General features: G+C 43.6%; 1 long non-coding RNA gene across 1 annotated transcript; it reads left to right on the top strand.

Annotated features, from left to right (window-relative positions):
- The first annotated feature begins 1,705 nt into the window (after positions 1 to 1,705).
- Positions 1,706 to 10,713, top strand: LOC123522147. The gene is made up of 3 exons (XR_006680436.1): positions 1,706 to 1,835; positions 3,354 to 3,480; positions 10,607 to 10,713. It is a non-coding gene; the product is annotated as an uncharacterized LOC123522147 (long non-coding RNA).
- The last annotated feature ends 13,451 nt before the right edge of the window (positions 10,714 to 24,164 follow it).

The following is a 24,164-nucleotide window of genomic DNA, read 5'->3' as shown; positions in this document are numbered from 1 at the left end:
CACTGAAATGTGCAATTGATGCATGTCCACCATTCTGAGAACTGTATCCCCTGCCTGTATGATTTAGCATGACAACCGGATTACATTTATACAATTAATTAATGTTTGCTTGACCACTTTTATCCAATTTCTTTCCATAGCACATAAGAGAACCTGACATAAATTCCCCTTTCAAAACAATCGACTTAGCCACTGCTGACCTTCTGTTCTGTCATTCTATGGATTGATTGGCTATTGTTGAATTGTTTCATTCTACAGTAATTAAACATAAAATTAATTATGCTAGTAACCCATTATTTCTCCGAAGCAAGGACTGAGTCATTTGTTTTCGCTTGGTTACTCAGAGAATCTGCCCTGAGATGAACAAGGGAGGGAAAAGAAAATCCTACTGTTGCAATAGAAACGAAATATTTTTCAGACACACTTTCATGGCTAACATATAATCTGAAGGCTTCTCATTTCCATATGCATAGCATCTTGAATTTGTTTAATGTAATTTAGGTCGTAAATCTTTTACCTTATGATATGGCCATTTAAATATTTTCTCAGGTGGCTAATCATTTAGAAAACCTGTCAAAGAAGAATATATGTCAAGAAAGAGAGATGGACGCAGAAAACCAGAAGCTCCCGCAGAGCCATTGGGAGTCTCTCATTCTCGATTTGGTTTGTTGCTCATCCGACATGAAATTTACTTCACAAGTCATTTTCCTTGTTGGTTTTGTGTAGAAAATACTTAAAGTGCCTGCTCCTGTGAGCCCTGAACCTGGTTTGAAGAGGCTCACAACTATCACAGGACTACACGATCAAGGAATACCCTGATCAGAGCTGAAGTGGAGCTTTGCGGTTTTTCTTTAGCACAGTTCCTATTAATTTAATTAACATGATTGAAGATAATATCGTTGCACGAGGAAGCAGAAACGTCACCCTGGTTTATGACTTACCCTTAGGCTATGAAATGACAGAGCTGACAAATGGGTGTGAAATATTATATCTTTCATGGGGAGAAATCTGCTTTTCGCTACAGGTGCTTCCCTATGGCTTCCGGGCATGCTGTTTGTTTTGTAAATTTTTCCAGGAAATCCCCCAATTTACATTTGTGTGCACTGCCTTGTGAACTTTACCAGATGCAATTCTTGATGTTTTTCAAAAGTCATGATCCTCTTCAGTATTTTGCATATCGAGCTGATTCTTGGCTTCTCGTTATACGTCATGTAGTTCGGGCTGTTAAGTGATCTATTGTTTCACCTGCTCGAGTTCCTCCTCCTTAGGTCGAAAAGCTTCGCTTCCTCACCTGCAGGCCATTCTAGGCGGGGCTGAGAATCGTAAAGCCCCGCCCACAGTGCGCCTGGGACCCAGGAGAGCCAATCAATAGCCTGATTTAGGACTGGTGAGGGAGTAGCTGGGTGATGTAAAATAGTTCTCATGCCTGGCTGCTAACGGAGAGGTGGGGATTTGGAGTGCACCTAGAAGCGCCTCCCAAGAACGGCCTGGTAAATCTCCTTTTGACTGGGGCTCTTGGTTCCACAGGGCTGGCTCAGGGGCTTCGGAACGTAACATTTCTGACTCTCTGCCCAGGAGTGGGCTAGATGATCCCCTGGGGCCCAATCACTTCCCAATGATCATGACTCCATGGTCGTTTTCCACAGGCCGGGGCTGGAACGGCAAAAGAGAGCACAAGTCAATCATGGCTGGAAGAGCTTTGCCAGGAAACACGCATCCCTCCAGCAAGGAGAACAACAACAACACAAACAAACGGAGTCACAGCGCAGAGTCTGCTGTGGGCGTGGCTGCGTAGGGAACGTGTGCTGAGAATCTACGCAGGTGCTTTGTATCAGGTAAGAAGGGAGATGGATGTTTCCTTGGGATTCAATTACTTCTGAGTGTCCAGTTTTAGACTTTTAGAGGACCGGCATCCATCACCAGAAATCCAAAACTCTTCCTATCACCAGAGAGATTTGAATGTCATTGTTGACCCCAACGCTCTCTCTCCAGGTTCTCCGTGAACATGAAACAGCCATCTCCCAGGGGAATGCTGAGTGGGAGTTAATTGGGTAATCACATCCCAAACAAATGCGCTTACTAATATATTGGCCTCCAGGCCATTCCCTACCATGGTGATCCTGTGTACAAGGGAAAGAAATGCCACTTGAAGCATTCCTGTGATTGGTTGCAAACGGTACCACTTGGGTCTATACAGTTCTCATTGCAGGTTTACGGAAATTGAGTGCCAAGCCTTGCCCCTTCCCCCAGCTCCGGCGGCAGGAAGCCCAGCTGACACCTGTTAAGTATCTAGCACCCCTCAGCCGTCATTGACAGTCAGCTTGTGGTTGTGTGTGAGGCATATGGACCAGGAATCAAATCCAGGTTTCCCTGTGGATGGGGAGAATTCTACTAGGGGACAATTGGTGCCTCATCCTCTCTATTCTACTTATTTAGTCTCCAGGGCTGCCTTGGAAGAAGGAAGAGTTGGTTTCCATCTCAACGGGAAAGAGAAAGAACAATGTCAACTTCAATTAAGAGAAAGAACAGAGAGACTAAGTAATTTGCTCAAGGTCACACAGGCAGGAAACGGTGGACAGGGTGTTCTGCTAGCAGATTCCAAGCTCTTTACAACATCTGGGGCCCAGTGTGTTAATTTTCCAGAGTCTATGATGCGAAACATGGGAAAGCCCAGATGTCCAGTCAATGGGAGGAAATGCTTAGCCATAGATTGGGATTGCTTTTATACTCTGAGCTGGCAAAGAGCTGAGAATAAAGCGTTCAAGCCGAAGGAGATCAGCTATGTTGGCCATCACTCCAAAAATTTCTCTGGAAGTTGAGGTTCTATAGAACCTTTGTGGTACATTTCATCGTGGAAATGTCTGGACTTACCCCTCAGAGGAGACCGATGGAAGCCCTCCTCTCTTGTGGAGCACAAGTTCAGAAGAGCAAGATGCCTTGGTTGATCTTTCTTAAGGAAAGGCCATCATGAACTATTTTGATAAGATGTGAGCCTGAAACTTTCTCCTTGATGTGAGAGAAAGCAGAAAGAACCATCTCATGCTACTCTAATTAGGATCCAAGGAAGATAAACTATTTACTATCTCAGTGCATCGCAGACAGGAAAATGGGGTGGAGACCGCCTGAAAATAACTGGTATTCCCTCGATGATCTCTTTTTTGCTTCTCCTTCATTCAAGCAAGATCTGTAAATTCTTTCAAAATCTCGAAGGAGGTAGATAACAAGCACTTTCTCTTCGGAACTTTCTAAGCCCAATTTAGGGCTTAATAGCTCCATGTAAAGAAATGTTTTTCTCTAGAGCAAATTTAAATCATTCTGCTGCAGGTTAATTCCATTTCCTCTCTTTTCTCTAGTGAGGAAGAAGAACAGCTGTGCACTATCTTCCTGACATCAGAACTGAGCACATCGGAACGGAAATATCAGCTCAGCCTCAGACGTCCTTACAGCCTTCAGACAGAAGAGGAGTCAGTGGTTCTCCAAGTATGTTCCCTGACCACAAGCACCACTTTATCCCGTGAACACTTTAGAAATGAAAATTCCCAGGCTCCACCCAGACTTGCTGTGCCAGAAACTGGGGAGTGGGGCCCAGCAATTAGTGTGATATAACAAGGCTTCAAAATGATGCTCATGTCTGCTAAAGTGGGAGAACCACTTGGAATAATAGACATTTGATCAGATGTGGTTGATTACGCCTCATAAGTGCTGTTAGATGCCTTTCGTCACTTGTGACTCATAGTGACACGATATACAACAGAACAAAATACTGCCAAGCCTTGTGCTCTCCTCCAAGTCTTTGTCCTGGAACCCATTGTTACAGCTACTGCGTCACTTCATTGCGCTGGGTGTCTTCCTCTTTTTCTTTGAATCATCTTATGGGGGCTCGGACAACTCTTACCACAATCCATCCATCCATCCATTGCGTCAAGCACATTTGTACATTTGTTGCCATCATCGTTCTCAAAACATTTGCTTTCTACTTGAGCCGTTGGTATCAGCGCTTCACTTTTTCCCCTCCCTCCCTCCCAACCCCTCCCTTATGAATCCTTAATAATTTATAAATTATTATTACTTTGTCATCTCTTACACTGGGTCTTCCTCTTTGTCAATTACCTTCTATTTAACCAAGCATGATATCCTTATCCAGAGATTGGTACCTCTTGATAATATGTCCAAAGTATGGGAGACACTATCTCACTATACTCACTTCTAAGGAGCGTTCTGGCCATCTTCTTTCAAGAAAAAATGTATTTGTCCTTTTCGCAGTCCACTGTCCTTACAACATTCCTCCTCTACATCGTCATTCAAGTGCATCCATTCTTAAGTCTTTCTTCTTCATTGTCCCATTTTCACATGCAGCTCGGGTGATTTAAAGTACCTCTTTTTGATACAGTTCCATTTCATCTCCAAGGTGACATCTCTGCTTTTCAGCTCTTTAAAGATATCTTTTGCAGCAGATATACTCAACGCAATATGTTGTTTGATGTCTTGACTCTGCTCCAATGGGTGTGCATCCAAGTAGAATGAAATCCTCAACAACGTCAGTGTTGCTTATGGTTGAATTGTGAGGATGCTTGTTTCCTCTGTGTAGAGCTGGAATCCATACTGAAGGCTACGTAGTCTTCCGTCTTCATCAGTAAGTACTTCACATTCAACAAAGGGTTAATGAGTCTTCCTTGAATCCGAATGCTGTGTTTGTCTTCAGAAGGTCCAGCTTCTCCTATCTTTTGCTCAGCATAGACATTGAACAGGTAAGGTGAAAGGACACACCCCTCTTTCTGATTTTAAACCATACACTATCCTCCTTTGGGTCAAATGACCACTGGTTGGTCTATGTAGAGGTTTTGCACGAACACAATTTAAGTGTCCGAGAATTTCCATTTTTTGCCACATTCATAAGTTGTTCTGATCCCCCTAGTTGAATGGTTTGGCATAGTCAATGTAACACAGGAGGACACCTTTCAGGTAAGCTCTGCTTTCAGGTAAGCTCCAGCTGATGTTTTATACCGAGTCCTCTTCTGAATCTGGCTTGAATTTTAGCCAGCTCCTTATCAATCTATCACGGCAACCATTTGGAATGATCAGAATGGTTGTGTGTTATAGTACTGCATGCGGGTGGATCATCTTTCTTTGGCATGAGCCCAGTTGGACAGGTCTCTACCTTCCAACATTCTGGCCTCGTTGAGTGAGCATTTCTCATGTTGCATCTGTTGGTTGAAACATCTTAAATAGAGCTCCTCCATTCCTCGAGCCTTGGTTTTCATCAATAACACCAGTGTAACTGGACTTCTTTCTTCAAGACTATTGACTTTTGATCGTATATCATTTCTTGATATACGACATCAACCAATTATTTTAGGTACTATGACTCTGTATTCTTCCCATCTTCTTCTCATGTTTCCTGAGCCATTGACAACTTTAACATAGAATCCTTCCATACTGTAACTCCAAGCCTGACTTTTTCTTCAGTTCTTTCTGTTTGAGAAATTGCAAGCTTGTTCTTTTCTTTTGGCTTTCGAACCCCAGGTCTCTGTACATTTCATTATAATACGCTATCTTCTCAGCTGCCCTTGGAAATCTGTTCAGCTCTTTTGCTTCATTATTTCTTTAATTTGCTGAAGCTACTGTAAATGCAAGGGTAAGTTTCAGAGCCTGGCTTCCATTTTTGTATTCTTTTCCTTTTGTCTTTTAATCCATTCTTCTTTTCTTACTGTATGATGGTCTTGGTGTCCCTTCGTAGCTCATCCAGGCTTCCGCCATTAGCGTTCAGTGTGTACAGGCTAGTTTTGAGATGACCTTTAAATTCAAGTGGGATATACTCAAGGTCATACTTAGCTCTCATGGACTTGTTTTCATTTTAATCATCTTCCCTTGAATTTGCATATGAGCAATTGATGATTTGTTCCATAATTGGATTCTGACCTTGTTCTTATGACATTATTATTCTAATACTTTATAGTGTTTTGGCATTTGTATATATGCCTGTATATAAGAATATCCCTGTTTATACATGCAATGTTTATTGGCTAGCAGTTATATACAGTATCACATGTGATACATATTTAAGAGCTATAAATAAAATCCCATCGAGGTACAAAAATTCAGAAATCACAGTCTGGTTATGCCTACCAAAGGTTACATGGTAAGTGCTTAATTTTTAAATTAAAGAACATATAAACAAAAAATAATTGCCTAGAGATGGAAATTTAGGTTATTCTCAATTATCACCCCCTCCGACCCTTCCCGACTCCCTCCTTTTCTTTGGTCCTTTCCTTTCTATCCCCTTTCTTCCTTTCACTCTTTCCTTCCATCCTTCCTTTTGTTTTTAACTCTTTTAGAAAATGGAAATCCCTTTAAACTACAAATAAAAACCAAACCAAACATACTGCCCGAAAGTCAATTCTGACACATATCAACTTTCTATAGAATAGAGTCTAGAACTGCTCCTATGGGTTTCCAACACTATAACTCTTTATGAGAGTAGAAAGCCTCATCTTTTCCCCTCGGAGTGGCTGGTAGTTTCAAACTTCTAACCTGGCAAGTAGCAGCCCAATACGTAATCCACTAAGCCACCGGGGTTCTTTCAAGCTGCATATAAAGTGGTGAGCTAATCACCAATGCCTCTAGTCTGTGTGGTTCAGGATCTCACTGTGCTGTATGAGGCGCTTTAATGAGAGAGTCATTGGGTTATCCTCCAACGTGTCTGGAGAGACATTTTCTAAAGAATGCCGAGGGATGGGACATTCTACACAGACCCTGCTGCTCTTCTTAAGGAATGCATTTTGGAACGTTTTATTGGTTGATCAGGTTATTCTTATTATTATTTTAGTTGACTCCTTCGTATGATTGTGACTGCAAACGATTGTGACTTCAAACACATACTTTTAGGAATTTGGGGTTAAATTCCTAAAAGTGTGTGTTTGGATTTGAGACTGGCTTATCTCTGTGAGGCACGGGAGCCCTGGTGGTGGTGTGGTTATGAGTTGGACGATGATCTGCATATGCAGTTGGCAGTTCCAATCCACCAGCAGCTCCGCGGGAGAAAGCCGCGGTGTTGGTCTTGGAAACTCGCAGAGGGTGGCTGTGAGTCCGCATTGGCTCAATGGCGTTGAGTTTTTTGAGTTTTGATGGCAAACCAAACTTGCCAGGGAAAGGAGAATCCGTGGCCTGACCTCTTGCAAACAGAGTTGGAACTCGTCTCGGAGAGCTCCCGCTGGGGTCTGACTTGGATCGAAGAGGTATGACCCGATGAAAGTTCTGGTTTCTTGCAAACAATTAAGTCTTGTCGCTGCTGCCCTAGTGCAGCCGGTCTCCTACCCGTTTGGAGCCTCATCTTTTATAGAAACTTCATGGTGCCGTGGTCATTAGAATTGAAAGTGGTCATTATACCACAACCACTTTGTTTTCCCCTCTCTCATTAAAGTTGTCCTACCTTGACGGACAGTCTCGTTGTTTTATACTTGAGTGTAGCTTTGGGGAGCCTGGTTAGATGGAAGTGAGATAAATACCTTGAAACAGGACCAAAATCTCTAAACCCGAGTCTTAATTCTGCACAGATTTTGTGGCCTAATGAACACAATCCCCTTTCATAATGAGGCTGAGGAAGCACATTGTGTTAGTCGATGGACTAGAGAAACAAATTCATAGGCACTCATATATGTATAAAAAAGAGCTTTAGATAAAAGAGCAATTGAATATTGAGAAAACAGCCCAGTCCAGATCAAGGCCGTAAGTTCAATATGAGTCCATATGTCCCATACGCGTCCATTAACTCCTCGTTAGACTCACACAGTGCATGCAATGATGCCGAATGCAGGAAGATGATAGGCCAGTGGGTTGAATGTCTTGAGGACATCTCAGTGCTGGTGTGGGTCTCCACATGTCTCCTCCAGCTCTCTGAGTGTCTCAACAGCAGGAAGGGAAGGCAGAGAGGGTATGTGTCCTGCCTCGGGGGAGGAAGAATCCTCAGGAGGATTTTCCCATGCCCACGCAGAGGCCTCATTGGCTACAACCTCATCGACAGGCTAGATAGACTCCACCCCTTTGCTCAGATGAACACATTATGTAATGGCCACACACATTCAGGGTGGAAAGCTAGAGGAAAAGCCATTTCCTAGCATTTTTAACAGGGTGTGGACAGCAGACATTGGGACCTCTGCCATTCAGATGGTTTTTTGACATGAAGTGTCCAATGTTTTTTGTTCATTGCAGGATAGCAACACTAGCCTTGTGCTGAGCAAAAATAAGTTTTCAATGAATGCCTACTAAAAGAGTGAAAGAAGGAAAATCTTTCCATGACTGCTTTAGTGGGACAGCCAGAAATGCTGTTTTAAATGACAGCAGAAGGGTAGAGGAGGAAGCTTGGGAAAAACAAACAAACAAAAGTCCAAAACTTTATAGACACTTTTAGAACACATTCCTTCAGAAGTCTATTTCATGTCATGCTTAACATGAGCATGCCCATTAGTTAAAAAAAATACTGCGTAAGCAATTTGTTTTAGGAACTCAACTTGGGTTGTTAAGATGTTCCAAAAGATGGCATTTATTTGCTGAAGTCCAACTTTTAATAATAAATATTTGCCAAGGTAGATGTGACCTATTCCATAGCTTATTGAACTCAGCTTGCCCAGTCCAGTCAAGAGTTTACAAAGAACTATTCGTTCTGACTAAGGCAGGCCATGAAGACATGACGTAACATTATATCCTTCTCCAAACCCTTTAAATTGGTAAAGATATATTTTTCACATATTCCTGTATCTATTTCACATATTCATATTTATCACAGTTTATGTGTGCGTGTCTTACATATTCTTTCCTATTTTCAGCAGGAAAACTATTTTCTCCCACCGTTTGATTTCTGTTTATCCTTTGCTGTCAGAAGTTAAAAAGTTTTTCTTCTAATAGAGTCAATAAAGAAAGGTCTTGTTTTCAACTTAACTGGGAAATGTGTGGGGGAAAAATGAAGTAACAAATTTTACAGCATGTGCTCAATGCCAAATAGTGATATAACCATTTCACAAATGCTATCTCATTTAATGTTCAGAAGAAGTAGGTGCATACATTATAACTTTTCAGGGGAACTTGAGGCACAGAGAGGTCAAATAAGTTTCCCAAGTTTGGGAGTTATTCCCAAGTGATTTGAAAGTTATTTCCCAAGTAGTAGAACTGGGCTTCAAACATAGACTGGCAATAGTGTTTTTCAGCATGATACCATGAAGTCTTGCCCTTTGCCTGAGCCATTGCCTGGGATCTTGGACTTGGTATGCACAGTTCTTTCTTGCAGGTGGAAGGAGGCCTGTGTGCATAGGGGTGATGCATTGGGCTGCAAATGGGAAGGCCAGTGGTTGGAAACCACCAGGCCCCCTGGGGAGAACGGCGGGACTTTCCAGCCCCTTACAGAGTTCCTTCTCAGAGCCCCGCAAGGGCAATTCTTCCCCGACCTACAGAGTTACTGTGAGTCGGAATCATTCGATGGCACAATGTTTGCTTTGGAAGGATCTAGGAACTCCCTGGGCCCTGACGTTTTCTGATGTTAAAAGTGATCAGCTTAGAAACATGACATTTAAAATCATTTCTGAATGGGGAGAATGGCTTTTCCCCCAGGATGAAAACAAGAGTTTTAGAGGAGTAAAGGGGTTTACTGGGAAAGACAAAAAAAAAAAAAAAAGATATATAGAGTTTCCGAATTCCAGTTACTCTGTAGTTTAAAACGGGCAGGTGGTGAAGGCCATGGCTGGCATTCCCATGTTTGCCTGTACCTCCTCTTCTGTTTTGTCTTTCCCCTTTATCCAACCCTGCAGAACACCAACGTGCCAGCAAGATACAGGGGAAAGTCATGCTATTAAACATAGCGCAGGTGCTGTGGGTAGGTGTTCACAGTGTAGGGGAGATTTAATTCTCCCATTGCTTACATTCTCTATGGAGTCCCGGTAGCTGCTTTTAGATGAGCATAGAGCTGCTATCCACAAGGCTGTGGGTTCAAACCTATGCTGCATGGGGGCAAGATGAGGCTACCTATTCTTACAAAGGTTGACAGCCCTGCAAACTCTACATAGGGTTTTCTCTGAGTTAGAACCAACTAGATAGCAATGGGTTCTTTTCCTACCCCCACCCCTCTTTCTAGAAGCTGAATTACCATTCCTGTGAAATACATATGCTGTAAGAGAATCCAGGTCTACTAGGGAAATGTCTTTGATCCATTGCACTTGTCTCTCCAAGTGAAAAACCAAACCCACTGCCATTGAGTCAGTTCTGATTCACAGCCATCCCATTGGATAGAGTCAGCTGCCTCTGGATTGGGCACACTTCTGAGAGTATGACTCTTTAAGGGAGTAGAAAGGCTCATTTATCTCTTAGAGCATCTGGGAGATTCAAACTGCTGACCTTGTGATTAGCAGCCCAGTGCAGAACTGGCTACGCCACCAGTGCTCCTTGCACTCACCTTTAGATAGGGGAAGATTGTGAGAGAGGGTGGGGGAAGCCAGAGATTATGAGATCAGGATCTGTCTTCAGCTTGGCACTGTTTTATTGAAAACTTGAAAGGAGTGGGGCTTATAGGTTCTTATTTATTTACTATTTTAATGATGAACCTTGTTCAACTTTCTTACAGAAAAAGCAGATAAGCACCGTGACTTTTAGATTCGCCAACACCAGCACTGAAGTTGGAAGCTGCCTAAGTATGCGCCAAGAAAAATCTACGAATATGATTTTCTACTAAACTCGGTAAGGAAAGATATTACAAATGAAGTGTTGAAATCATGAAGGATTTTTTTTTTTAAAAGAGGAAGTAAGGTTTTATGTCATTTAACTTGCAGAGTTCAACACTTAGCAACTTCTGGCGCTGAAAAAGTGGAGGCTTGCCACCCTAGACAGCGGAGAAAGTCATGGTCCGTAATAGTAATGAACATAAGCAAAGAATAGATTTCCCAACTGCTGATTCATTTGCCAGATGTTATCAAAGATCCCCCACCCCCACCCGAGTTTCAAACCAGCCATCCTTGACATTAATTGTGGTAAAAAGATTCTCCAGGTGCATGCCACATTCTCGTGCCCTGTTGGCTTCTGACTAACCAAAACACCAAACTCAGCCCATTGATTTAGGCTGAGAGTGGACAAATATTGCCAAGAAGGACTTGAAGTCCGGCCATTAAAACGTAAAACAAACTCGGGTGTACATGGATAGCCTTCAAGGTGATGTGAAGGTGGTTAATTAAACCCTGGGCCCCTGTGTTTAGCTTTGGCTTTCACCCCCCAAATGAAGTTGCATAGGAAAACAAATGAGTCGTCCCAGCATGATCTTGAACCAGCTTTCCTGGATTTCGTACTTGCTGAAATTCTGTGAGGATCGCCAATGGGGAAGGTGCAAACCTGCGCTATTGATGGCGTCCAGGAGTAGCTGGTCAGGGACAAGAAAGGGACAGCGGGTGGAGAGGCGAGCAATCCAAAATAAGACCACAGTGTGCTACCCTGGGCTGCTGGGGTTTTCAGATTAAGATGGGGGATTAAGGAATTTTACTCAGCAATTTGAGATGCTTTGTTAGGGACTGAGGAGATTTGAGCTGCTTTGTTCTCAAACCACATGTTAGTGAAAAAGCAAACAGGCACTTAATCCTGACAGACAGCAGAACTTGACATCAATTTGCCCCTTGGGAGGTGACCAGGAGTTCTCCGTGACGGGTTAAAATGGTTGGCCCTTGTTTTCCTGGAGTCTAGTGCCAACATTCCATCCTAACCTGTATTTCTCAGCACTGTGGCCATAACTCAGACAGTTGGGCTGTCCCACACAGCTGACCAAGAGTTTCTGGGTACGAAGAGCTCACATTTTATTATAAAAATGAAACAAACCCCACCCCCACCGCCTCCCCCCAAAAGCCTTTAAGTGAAAATAACCTATAAGGTACCAGTTACTTAAATGGATTTGGGGAAAGTCTACTACTTTGGTTACTCCATCTTGAAATGAAATGTAGAGAGGCTCTGATTCCCACCCCCCTTTTGAAAATAATGGATGGTTTCCTCCAACAATAAAATCACAGGTCAACATATCAATTTTCGAGCCCCTACATGACTGTGAACTGCCTTGTGAAATAAACATCAATTCTTATGTAGATCTTTGAGGGTGGTTTTCCTGAATAACCACTTATACTTTAAGGTCATGTCCTTCAAAGTCACTGAAGTAAGACAAAAGCAAACAAAATGAGTAGGAAAGAAATTAATGGCTTATGGAATTGGATTTCATACATTAGTACACTGAAGTGTATATGGTTAAAAGCCTGCCACATCATCTGAAATTGTGGTGTGAAGGCTAACTTTTCCATCTTGTGTTAGTGCCACACTGACCCCATTGTGGTAAAGCACACTTTTAGTTAGCTATTGCTTTACTTTGACATATATCACGAGGCCATTTTAAAATCAGAATTGAAACTCCAATTGTGTCTAGCACAGTTCCAGAGAAATCCTATTATGCTATACAGATTTTCTCGATGAATATTCAGCTACCCAACAATGCTGTACTTGGGAAAGTTATAGACATCTACTATACCTTAATAATGAAAAAGCACGTTTTTTTTGTTTTATAATTTTATTTGAAGGCTGCTACATTTTAGTACCTCCTAAACTCATAGCTTTTTACCCAATCACACCTCTGCCTCTCTGGAGAATGCTCCTCCCACCCTTCTTTTCTTCCTTCTGTTAGGAACTGGACCGTTTCCACTTAGATAATAATTGTTTTATTCTGACCACCCTTATTTCGGGATTGGCGTAAACCTCTTTATGTTTAAATAGCACCAAACTCAGTTTCAAATGACCAGGGGCTTCTGATGACAGGGCACCTGTGTAAAAAAAAAAAAAAATTAAAATCACTTCGGATTTCCAAGGAGAGATGGTTGTTCAAGATGCGGAAATCTAGATTTGAGAAAACACGAGCTCTTTCACTGGCTCCCCGCTGGCCATTGGAATAAGCACTGAACACTGTATGGTGAGTTGCCATTTCTGAAGACCATAGACCACGCCTACTATCTAGTGTGTCTTTATTTACTCTGAACACAGGCAAGGGGATGTGAAAGTCAAAGGACCGCACAGAAGCACATTTGTGCGGTGAATTCTAAACAGTACGTGCTCGGCTCTGGATGACGTTTGAGCTCTTCGTCTGCTCGGCTCACTTAGGACGGTTTACCAGGTGCACTGTCGGGATCAAATGCTGGGGGAACTCAAATCAGAAACACAGTATTCATTCATTTAACTCTGGTACAGTAGAGCAAATTCAGGCTGACTCAAGGGACACCACATCTTGTAAAACATATGTACTTAATATAGGGTCATAAAACTTATTAAATTAAAAGCTAGGCTGAAAATAGGAAGAGAATTTATGCTGCTGTCCAAAATAGCAATGATTTCCCTTTGGCCTTTCCTTCCAAGTCATATGGGTTCTGGACAGGAAGAAGGAAAAAAAAGTCAACTTATAAAATCTTCATTTTGTTGGACTAAATGTAAATTTCTTTGAACAGTGCTTTGCATCTTAACAGGTAAGCGATGCGGCTGAACATAGAGGAGCAAAAAGATAGGGTGCAAAACCTTGGAATGGATCTAGGTTTCATCATTGTACTTGAGCCCAAGCAACAAAACACATTGTTTTAAGAAATAATAGCTTAAGGGAGACGAGAGGATTTATTGATTTACTTTAACCATGTTGGTGTCAATGGCTAATGCGCTCACCTGTGAACCACAGGGTGGGAGGTTTGGGTCCATCTGGAGGCACCTCAGGAGAAAAGCCTGGTGATCTCCTTCCCAAATAATCAGCACTGGAAACTCTCTGGTGAGAGGTTCTGCTCTGACAGTCATGGGCTTGCCATGACTTGGAATTCACTATCCAGCAAATGGCTGGCTGTGTTTCCCATAGTTGACCGGACTACAGGGCAGCAGTTGAGCCTTAGGGGGTGTAAGAGCAACCAGGGTGTAGCAATTCTTTCCTGAATAAATCCTTTTATCCTTGCTCAGGCTGTGTTTGGTATGGGGAAAAGCTTATGGTAAGGTGACCAGATATAAAGCGGGACACCATTGACCGGGGGCTGGGGGGTCTTGATTAAAAATTTGGTCTATATGGACCAAATAGACCGTTCCCTAGCTTGTCGTGTATTCTTTCCAAAAATTGAGACTTTTAAAAATGCCCAAAATTGGGACTGTCCTGCCAAAAGCTGAGGGCTACAGCTGGGTAGAAGCTACACATGACCCTCATCACCAACTTCAGACAGCGGGGCGGAGGTGGCCTTAGCTTTGGAAGCCTGCGTAGCCCTTTCTCATCTACGCAGCTAATATCTATTGAGTTTGCTTGACTATTGACCACCACCATGATGACTACCCTGCTAGTTGTTGCTCTTGGGGATAGTGCCTTAGAATTCGAAACAGAAACAAATATCGATTTCCTTCTACTGTAGTCATACAGGATTGGTTTAGAATTGTATCTTCCCACAGTGGTCTTAAGGCTGTTGAGAAGGTGTTGAGTCGATCCTTTATCTCTTTGCCTTCAGACCTATTCTTGCCCTTCCCCTAGGCGCTCTCCTTCCGTGGTTCTTAGCCTTGCAAAGCCCATTGTCAGTGGAAAGCTATGACCCACTGGCTTCCACTCTGGTCAGGTTCTGCAAAGTGAGACACTGGAGAAGGAGGGAGAGGCTGGGATACGCCTCTTCTCTTTGCTTTGGAAGTGGCTCTGAGGTCTCGCTTCTCGGCTTCTAGAACTCGATCCTGCCTTCTTCCCGTTTCCCCTTCAGTTTAGGAGTGGGCGTGAGAATGTATTTGAATGAGGGTGCTGGTGAAACTATGGAAAGCACCGTGGACTGCCAAAAAACCAGACAAATCTGCTTTGGAAGAGGTACAATCAGAATGTTCCTTCGAGGCAAGCATGGTGAGCGCTGGTGTCACATACTTTGGAGATGGTCCATCAGGAGAGAGAGAGTGGTCTCTGGAGAAGGACCTCATCCTTGGTAAAGAAGCACGACAGTGACAAAGAGGGAGCCGTTCGGCAAGATGGATGGACAGAGTGACCGCATAGGGGCCATTGTGCGGAGGGCAGAGGACTAGGGGGGGGTTCTCTGTTGTGCACAGGGTCACTATGAGTTGGAAGGGACTCGATGGCACCTAACAGCACCAGTGAGGGAAGCTGAGGCAGGACTGAGCAAGTTTTCAGCTCTTGGACATTGGGACCCTGAACCGGCTAGATTGAACCGGAAACCAACAACAGCAAGAACCTTGGCCTCCCTGGGCTGGCCCTGGGCTTCCTGCCGTTGGTACTCTCTGGGGGACTTCAGTATGCCCGTTTGATTTTTCCATTGTATGGGACTACTTTTCTGAATTTCACCCCTCTGCTGAAATGCCTGGTCATGACTCTGTTCCAGGTTGCTGTGGTTACCATCGAGTTGGCCCCCAAGTCACGGGGCAATGGCACGGTGCAATGCCTCACATTCAATGGCAAGAAGCGCTGCGGGCCTTGCTCCAACTTCGTGATGAGTGTGGATTGGGGCCCTTGGGTTTTCATGATCTGATTTTCAGAAAGGAAACTTCCAGGTTTTCTTCCTAATCTATCTTAGTCTGGGGGCTCCGCTGAAACTTATTTGGCAGCAGACCCCCCCAAGCAAACCTCCATGGACAGATGGATGTGTGCATGAGGTACATTTGTTTGGAATCAAACTTCTGTCTCCCATGTGGAGGTCAAGAATTTTACAACCCCCCCCACCCTGGAAGTCTGACTAATGTAGGGACCAACTGTGTTTTATTGTCAAGTCATTGATTCAAAAGAAATTCTATGGGAAATCTTTATGGGGTCTTTATTTCTCTATTGGCCAATGGATAGGCTGCTGGGTTCCAATGATCACCTTGGCAGTTAGCATTCTTTTGGGTAGAACTGAACAAACAAAATGCCCACAGGAAGGGCACAATGAAGATGCAAGAGTTGTCCAAAAGTCCGATCAAACCAGCCACAAGAACTCACTGCCATTGCGTCCATGCCGACTCCTGGCAACCCCTCGGGGGTTTCCCAGACTGTCACTGTTGACAGGAGTAGAAAGCCCAGTCTCTCTCCGGCAGAGCTGCTGATGGTTTCGAACTGTCGACCATGCAGATCCCATCCCAATGTGTAAGGGTCCTACAGGGTTGACATTTTAGTGGTATCTGAGAAAGCCCGTAGATGGAGTCATATTGACGTGTTATCTCTACTAATTCCCCCTAACTCGAAGTGCTGAAAAGAAAAACCTCATGGCCCTTGGGAAAATTCTCCTGAAACCCCACAATCTTTGTCTGTTTCTTTAAGTTCTCCAGGTTTCCTCTAATGAGTCATTTGAATTGGGATGGGCCAACACACACACACACACACACACACACACACACACTCAGACGTCTCACTTCAGTCAGGGAAGGAGTTTTCAAAATCATGAGTCAGTTCCTCATTTTCTTTTCCCACTCTTTCTTGACTTGGCCATGTTCTCTAATACCATTTACAACGTAGTTCCCATGATAAATCTTCCTAGGCTGTTTCTGTCTGGAATGAGTTTGGCTGAAAGAATACTACATGTTGGGGCATACATGCACCCCGCCCTCCCCCCCAGAAAACCCAAACCAAAATAATAACAACTCAAATTCAAAACCAAACAAATTTGCCATTTGAAAGACCGTCTTGAAGGCTGATATTTGCAGGAATCTGGGGATGACAGCATGGGGACTTTTGGCCAGTTTCTCCAGTCCTGGCTGAGTCTGGTCCAAACAGTTGTGCCTCCGGCATTTTCACTGGGTGGACTGGTCGGACTGGGGGAGCCCATGCCTCTGCTTTCTGCTTCCCCTGGACTCTCCATGAGCTCGTGTGGGCCACAGCTTTAGAAGGCTTGGGAAAGTCTGAAAATGGCACGCTCATTTAGAAATTTTTTGAAGTCTTTCTTTTGAACCCTTCAATTTTATGAAATTTAACACATTGTTCATTGTCTAATTATAGATGAAATATTAGAGAAGTGGACTAATTATACCCAATGCACTGAAGCCCAATTAAACTAACATCTATGGCGAATGCAAGGATAGTCTCCTTCCCTAATAAGAAATACTTTTTGAACAACGGAGAATAAAATCATTACATTGGATATGCTGTAGAGATTATAAATATCCTATTAGCATATGAAATGAGGATTAACCTTATTTAATCACTGTACTCCAGCTCATCAAAAGTCATGCTGTCCCTCTGTAATGTTGCTGTATCCGTTTGGCAAAATAATAATCATAAACCCCCATGATTAATAAACATAACTCGCTTGATGCTTTTCTCGTGCACTAAATTAAACTGTTGGAGACACGCAAGTAGCCCCTTAATTGTCTAACAACAGAATAAAAATGCTTGTACCTGTTCACAGTGATCTTTGCGCTGATTCAGCTTTCCATCCTCTCAGTGGCTGGAAGGGCGGACCTCACTGGCGGAGCAAATGAACTCACTTCAAGGAAAACGCACTACCCATTCTAGCTAGCCTGCCAAGTGGCCCGTTGACAAATGTAAAGTCGATGATTGGAAACACCAGGGGCGTGTCCCACATGAAAATGTAGGTGCCTGAGAGATTGTGGTGGTCAAGTACGGACTCATTGGTATAGCGATCCGATGTACCGCCGAACCAAACCCTGCCAGGCACAGCGCCATCCTCCCAAAGGTTGTGTGTTTGAGCCCGTGTGGCAGCCGTGGGGTCAACCTAGTCCCTTGATGCGGGTCTCCCTCCTTTGCACTGCCTTCTGCTTTACCAAGGATGAGGTACTTCCCAGGTGCTGGTCTCTCCTGATCGCACGTCCCTAGGACACGAGACAAGGTCTCACCCCCCTCACTTCTAAGGAACTTTCTGGCTGTCTTTCTTCCAAGACAGATCGGTTTGTTCCCCTGGCAGCTACGGTATTTCAGTATTTTTGCCTGCCCCGTAATTCAAAGGCATCAATTCTTCCTTCTGCAGTGTCCAACTTTCCCATTTATGTGACGCAATTGGAGAAGATCGGAGCTTAGGACAGGCGCCCCTTAGTCCTCCAAGTGACGCCTTTGAGGCAGTGCTCCCCTTCAGGCAGGTCCCCAGGGGCAGACTGGGGAGCCAGCAACATCATCCGTCTTTTCCCCGAGACCCCAAGACATTGCATTTCAAGACCCGCATGACAGACCTAGGCCGAGCAACTTCTGTCTTTTAGCCACAAAGGGAATTTGGGGCTTGTACCATGTCTAGACACAGCTTATTCAATATACTGATGATCACCAGTGGCCAACGGCAGCAAAATCGAAGGCGACAGAGGGCAGGAGAAGGGACTAGGCGGTGATCTTTCCCAGCTAAGCGACAACCTGGTGGGTAACCTTGGCACAGGTGGAGGAGGCTCGGTTTGGCATCCTTTCTCTTTCTCCCCTCTCCCTTTACAGCCCCCTCCCTCTTTGTCTCCCTTGAGTTATTTATATTCCTTCTGTTCATATTCAACACAGAAGTATTGACAATAATTATGACTATCACACATGAACGTTCTTAATTTGGGGCACTTTAAAAAAGAAAAGCACAATCTGTGTCCCTCTTTCTTGTGTCTTTTAAGCAGAACCCCATTTTCATACTTCGGGTACCCATTTTTATCTAGAAAGCAAGGTCAGGCCTGACTTCCCGGAAAACCCAGATGGACCCGAATCGAGCCTGGGTGGAACTGGCCTCAGGGCTCCAGAGTGTGCATGCTGGTGCGAGCGCGCGCGTGCGTGCGTGTGTGTGTGTGTGTGTGTGTGTGTGTGTGTGTGTGTGTGTCCAGGGGGGTGGTGCTGGGAGAAAGCAGAGAGCCCAGGAATTACATGTTTGGGGGGGAAAAGGGGGCTGTGTGAGGAGTTGGAATTTAACTTACCCTAAAGAAACCACCCCGGCCCCCAAACCTGCTTTGATCAGCTCACATCAGAATGGGAAGTTTCAGGACAGCAGTTCAAAGAAAGCAAGGGATATGTGCAAGAAAACCTGCATGGAATCCTATCCTGTTCTCAGGAGCCAAGCTGTCAGGCTCAGCGCCATTCTCAGTCCCATACAACGTTCAAGGCTCCCTACAGGGTCCTTGACATTCAGAGTCACTTGCACAAGTAAACAAACAAACATGTATAGATGTATATTGTAATGTGTGTCTATGTATGGAATACACACATACATGAGGTGACGTCAAAAAATGTCCATTATCTTTCAGTTCCATTTTTCCATGGATTTTTGGAAACCGCCCCCTCTCCCAAGTGCAGACATACCTAGATATGCATACATATATGGCTCCTTCATTTTACGGAGACAGCAGTATAATATGAATAAAGCATTAATAATAATAGCTATTTTTGTCCTGTTGATGAAACCAACATTTAGTAGTCTCAGCTTTTATTTTTTGTTCTCCTCACTGCCCCAAGTAAAAGCTACTCTGCAAAATAAGTACATAAAATAAGTACGGCATGGCAAAAAAAAAAAAAAAGCTACTCTGCTTCTCAGAGCCTATGTTTTTAATTCATTTGAAGTGGTGGGTGAATGAGAGAAAATCCTAGGCTTTTATGTTTTAGACAAGACTGTGGATTTGCTGTGATGATACTAATTTAAACAGATAATGTATACATGATATTTTTAAAATCTAAGACTATATATATATATGGTCTGCCTTGCCTCAGAATTGTTCCATTATGAGTAAATGCTTAGATTGTGATGTGGGATCATTTGGACTTCAGGAAAATAGTCAATGTTTCTAGAAGCGGGGCTGGGGTGGGGGAGTCTTCATGGAAGACAGCAAAAGGGATCTAAAGGCACAAACTGACTTTTCCTGCAACGAAACTGGGCGCCAGGCCTCCAGGGTACTGAGTGTAATCCATGGCCTGTTCCAGGCCCCATGATACAATTCTTCGCCAACAGGCAGAGGACTTGGTTAAATGGTCCATGAGCATGACTTCAAGGGCTGTGTGGAAAGTCTCCCCCTAGAGCCCAGGCATTAGTTCTGCCGAGTTATGGGGCTCCCATTTCCCGTAACTATCAGAGAGAACTTAATTCAACTCACACAACATCACTTTAAAACTGCACAGCTCTCTTAATCAACCTTTGTATCAGCCACAAATGTGCAGTGTGACCTAATTTGAAAACGTCCTAAAGTGCTGACTCAAACTGTTAGTGAATAAAGGCCAGTCATTACCATGATGACACTAATGCGATGCAAAATAAAATTGAGTCGCATCAGCTGAACATTAGTTTGCAAAAATATTAGTGATTGAAGCCATTTGCTGTTCATATTTTATTTATGCTTGCTATATATACATGCACATGTGTCTATGCATGTTCATTTATTTATTTTCTGAAATGGCTCTGAGACAAAAAAGAATTTTAAGTGCCAAAGAAAGCCGCGTCCTCAGTGCCGCCAAAGTCACCGAGAGGCACATCATGCGTTTGCCATGATGATCTTTCTGTGAAACAAAGATGGACAAGCAATGATGTATGAAAACAAAGCCAAAAAAACCCCCCCAAAACCCCCTGCCCTGTACTTTGGTGGCAGATTCCAACCTTCTTAGCAGCATACAATTTCCTCCTGGGCAGCACTCAAACACTCAGGGTGACTTTTGCCTTTGGGGATCGTTCGGATTTGAGACTGATTTCGTTTATGTACTTGTCTTCTGCTTCTACTCTCTGACTTAAGAAACACCTTTTTGAGATGGAAATGTTCTACAGGCCCATCGGTCATGCATTACTTCTTAGACTAATTAAGTGAGACTAGAGAAATGGGAATTATTCTGTCTTACTCCTGCAGAGAATATTTTTATGGAATGTAACCGAACTTATATTGTTCTTTTACAACTCAGACGGGTTTGGGGAAAACTTGGATCCCTCATCTGACTGTACAATACTATATGCATCCTAAAATGAATACTGTTTTCAATTTCTAAACTGTCCATTGCTTTTGAAAACACACCAGCATGCATCTCCCCTACATCAGAGAGACACTGGGCTGGCGGTCAATCAGAAGTTTCACCTTGTCTCCCACGTCCTGTGTTCTACATTTAAATCTAGAAGATGCTGAATGGAATGGTGACCCATTTAGTGGCCAAATACCTCAGACTTTATTGATGTAATGAGGCACAACAGCCAGGATACACACATATAGAGGACAGAGGCTGTTCTCTGCCATTTTCAAGGATAAGATGTTTGGGATGTCAAGAAAATGTGTAACCTCCCTGCTTCGGGCGGAGAGAGTATCATGTGGTCGCATATGTACTTGCTAGAAGTGATCGGTAGGGAACACAGTGAACTTGAAATGTTGGCAAACGAAATTGAGTCACTTTTGAGAAATGCAAGTAGAACCTTCCAGCAAGGTGTGTAGAAATGTGTGCCGATTGTGTCTCTCGGCCGCTTGTACGTTATATGCTGCTTTTTGTTGTTGGCGACTGGTGTTTTACTTCCACACTAAAATAACTCAGCTTAAAAATGATAACAACTTTCAATCATTTCGAAGCTATCTTGCCAACGCCAGCATTCAGAGTATGAGGGTCCGAGTGCCTCTGTACACACACCGACGCAGACGCACTTTCAGTTTGCCCAGATTAAAAAAATATATTTTTTAACGCTCCCCCTCCCTCCCCCCGCCAAATGCGGATCGCCTATTTTCAGCTAAAGTACAGTTGTTCTTATTCTTAGGCGACAGGGCCAGTAAGGTATGTGGATGTGAGCGTTCCCAGTGGATTGCCAGCCTCTGAACAGTTCATCGTTCTTAAATGATAAGAGGACAGCAAGCCCCCTTCTGAGAACAAACACGAGAATCTGTGCAGCAGGGTTTGATGTTGTCCATACCAGGACGGATAACGTGCTCAGTTGGGAGAGTTCTCCGATGTGAGACGCCTCCATGAGGGTCCCTGGAACGCCGAAGAGTCGGCCTCCGTCTTCGGATGAGAAGGAGAGCCGGCCCCCCTGCCCTCTTACTGGATGATTTACTGTGCTTTCCCCTGGGGCCACAACCGATGATCTGTAAGCTTGTTGAATTTTGAAGCAAATACTTAATATAATCAATATATAAAAAGACGAGGGGAAAAAAAGAAAAAAAAGAAGGAAAAATGCAATGAAAATTTATGACCTTAACATTCCTTCAGGGTCAAGCAATTTATCAAATTCTCTCACTTTCTGGTTTCAATTACACAGCCATTGTGGAAGGAACTTATTTTAGCAGGTTCATTTGCCTCAGTGGGGGATACAGGACTTCGGCCTAATGCTTCACCTTTAGTGCAGGCCATTTGAGCCTTAGAACAAATACCAATCATCACTCTTTGGGAAAAAAGAATCTGCATCGGCGTGCCCTGTTGGAATGGGGTTTCTGTCAAGGTAAACGGTTGTCGACAATGACTCTGGTAGAGTGGCGATAAATCCCGTTTTATTGCTGAAAAATTCCAGCTTCTCTCCATGCCTGACAGCTCCCCACATTCTCATACCCATTTGGGCAATTTCTGCACGATGTCCATCTGGTTCTCATTACCTCTCAACCTGCCCGCGTCTGATCCAGAAAAAGGGCAGGTCAGAAACAGGGGCGGGGTGGGGGCAGAGAAACGAAGGTGATGGGCAAAGCAGAATGCTTGTTGGAGTGTGGGGGTGCGAGGTGCTGGAAGTAGGGGTAGAGGGGTGCGGGTGACTCCCAGAGCAGGGCTTCCCAGCCTAGGCTTGGACAATCCCTTCCAGTTCCTCCCAGGGACCTTTGAAATCTATTACAGAAAGGTCATGACAGAGCCAGTACCGAGAAGCCAGGAGAACCCGCATCTTTACACTCAAGCCTTCAAGAGACACCTGCGTGAGGATGGAGGAGAGGGAGACACTGTAGAGGACCAAGGGCCGGGGCAAAGCAAGGAGACATTGAGGAGAAGCAACATGGAGACTTCACAGGCCCTGGCAACGGAACGAACTCAGAGCAGAGAGAGGGTGTCTTCTCAAGAGCGTGGGGCCTCATGCTCTCAGTTGGCAGGCTTTTAAGTGTGGGATAAAACTCTGCTGGGGACTCCAGGTTGACTCAGAAAACACACTATTTTTATGTGTGGGAAGAGAACTCTATGGCTTCTACTATAATCACCACCATTCTTTCTTTTAAGAAGGTTACTCTTCAGAAGATACAAAAATGACCGTGTCCTGTTCTGTGCATTCAGGATGTCTTCCTTCCTGGAACAGAAGCATTAGGCTTGAACACCGTGGGTATCCCCGACACGACCTACGATCATTTTCAGAACTATTGTGCCTTTAGACTTTGGCAAAGTCGGCCTCATTCTCGAGCTGAAATCCTTTTGATCATAATTACTTCTGATTAAAAATTACTTACATGCCACCCTAAGATATCTCTAGGGCCCCCCCAAAAGAAATTAATAGAATAAATATCTAATCATCAATACAAACACCTATCTTTCTATCTCGATCTATCTAGCTATACACATGAAATTTACTTGTTATTGTGGTTTTTGTTGGAGTGGACGGGGTCATTATAATTAATACTAAAACACAAGTTTGGAAAGTATATTATGAACGAGAACCTGAGAACTTTCAGATAAAGATGGGAATCAGATAAATGGTCATCATCCCACTGTTTTCAGTTCGAACTTCATATGAAATTTGAATCACACCTGAAAACAAGGTATGATTGCATATCCTCAAATATGTTGGAGAACTATGTCATTCTTACGATTTGTAGACGGAATCTTTTGCCCTAGGTAGGTTTGCACAGACAATACCTCTAGTGCCCTCGGGATCCCAGGGGGACTGAGTCAATTCCTGGTCCTCCTTGGATGCCCATTTTTTGATAGTCAAACCCAAGTGCTGTTATGAATACTATTTTTTCACTTGAATTTTAATATCACAGTTATGTTAAATTTTAATTGTTGAGCCCAAGCCTATTTGGGAAGAAAATTTTAAAAAGAAAAAGACGGCTTCCACTCTTTGAGATTCCATTTCTAAAACTTCGAATCATGGGTATGCAATCTATCTTATAAAAATATACCCAGAATTGTAGGTGAACGTGACATGGTACTTAGGTGGAGAAGGACATTCCTTCTAGCATGTTAAAATAGCATAAAGCTTGATGATTTGGCTGAATGACATGACAAGGAACTCAAATATGGAAATTTATTGCTTGGCAATTTAACAATGATTACGTTTAACCGAAACATAAAGTTCTCA

The sequence above is a fragment of the Echinops telfairi genome, unplaced genomic scaffold (genome assembly GCF_000313985.2).
Source record: "Echinops telfairi isolate 266 unplaced genomic scaffold, ASM31398v2 ScPeMD7_2573;HRSCAF=3158, whole genome shotgun sequence".
Taxonomy (NCBI): domain Eukaryota; kingdom Metazoa; phylum Chordata; class Mammalia; order Afrosoricida; family Tenrecidae; genus Echinops; species Echinops telfairi.
Note: the sequence above shows the minus strand (reverse complement) of the source record. Positions and strands in the feature narration are given on the sequence as shown.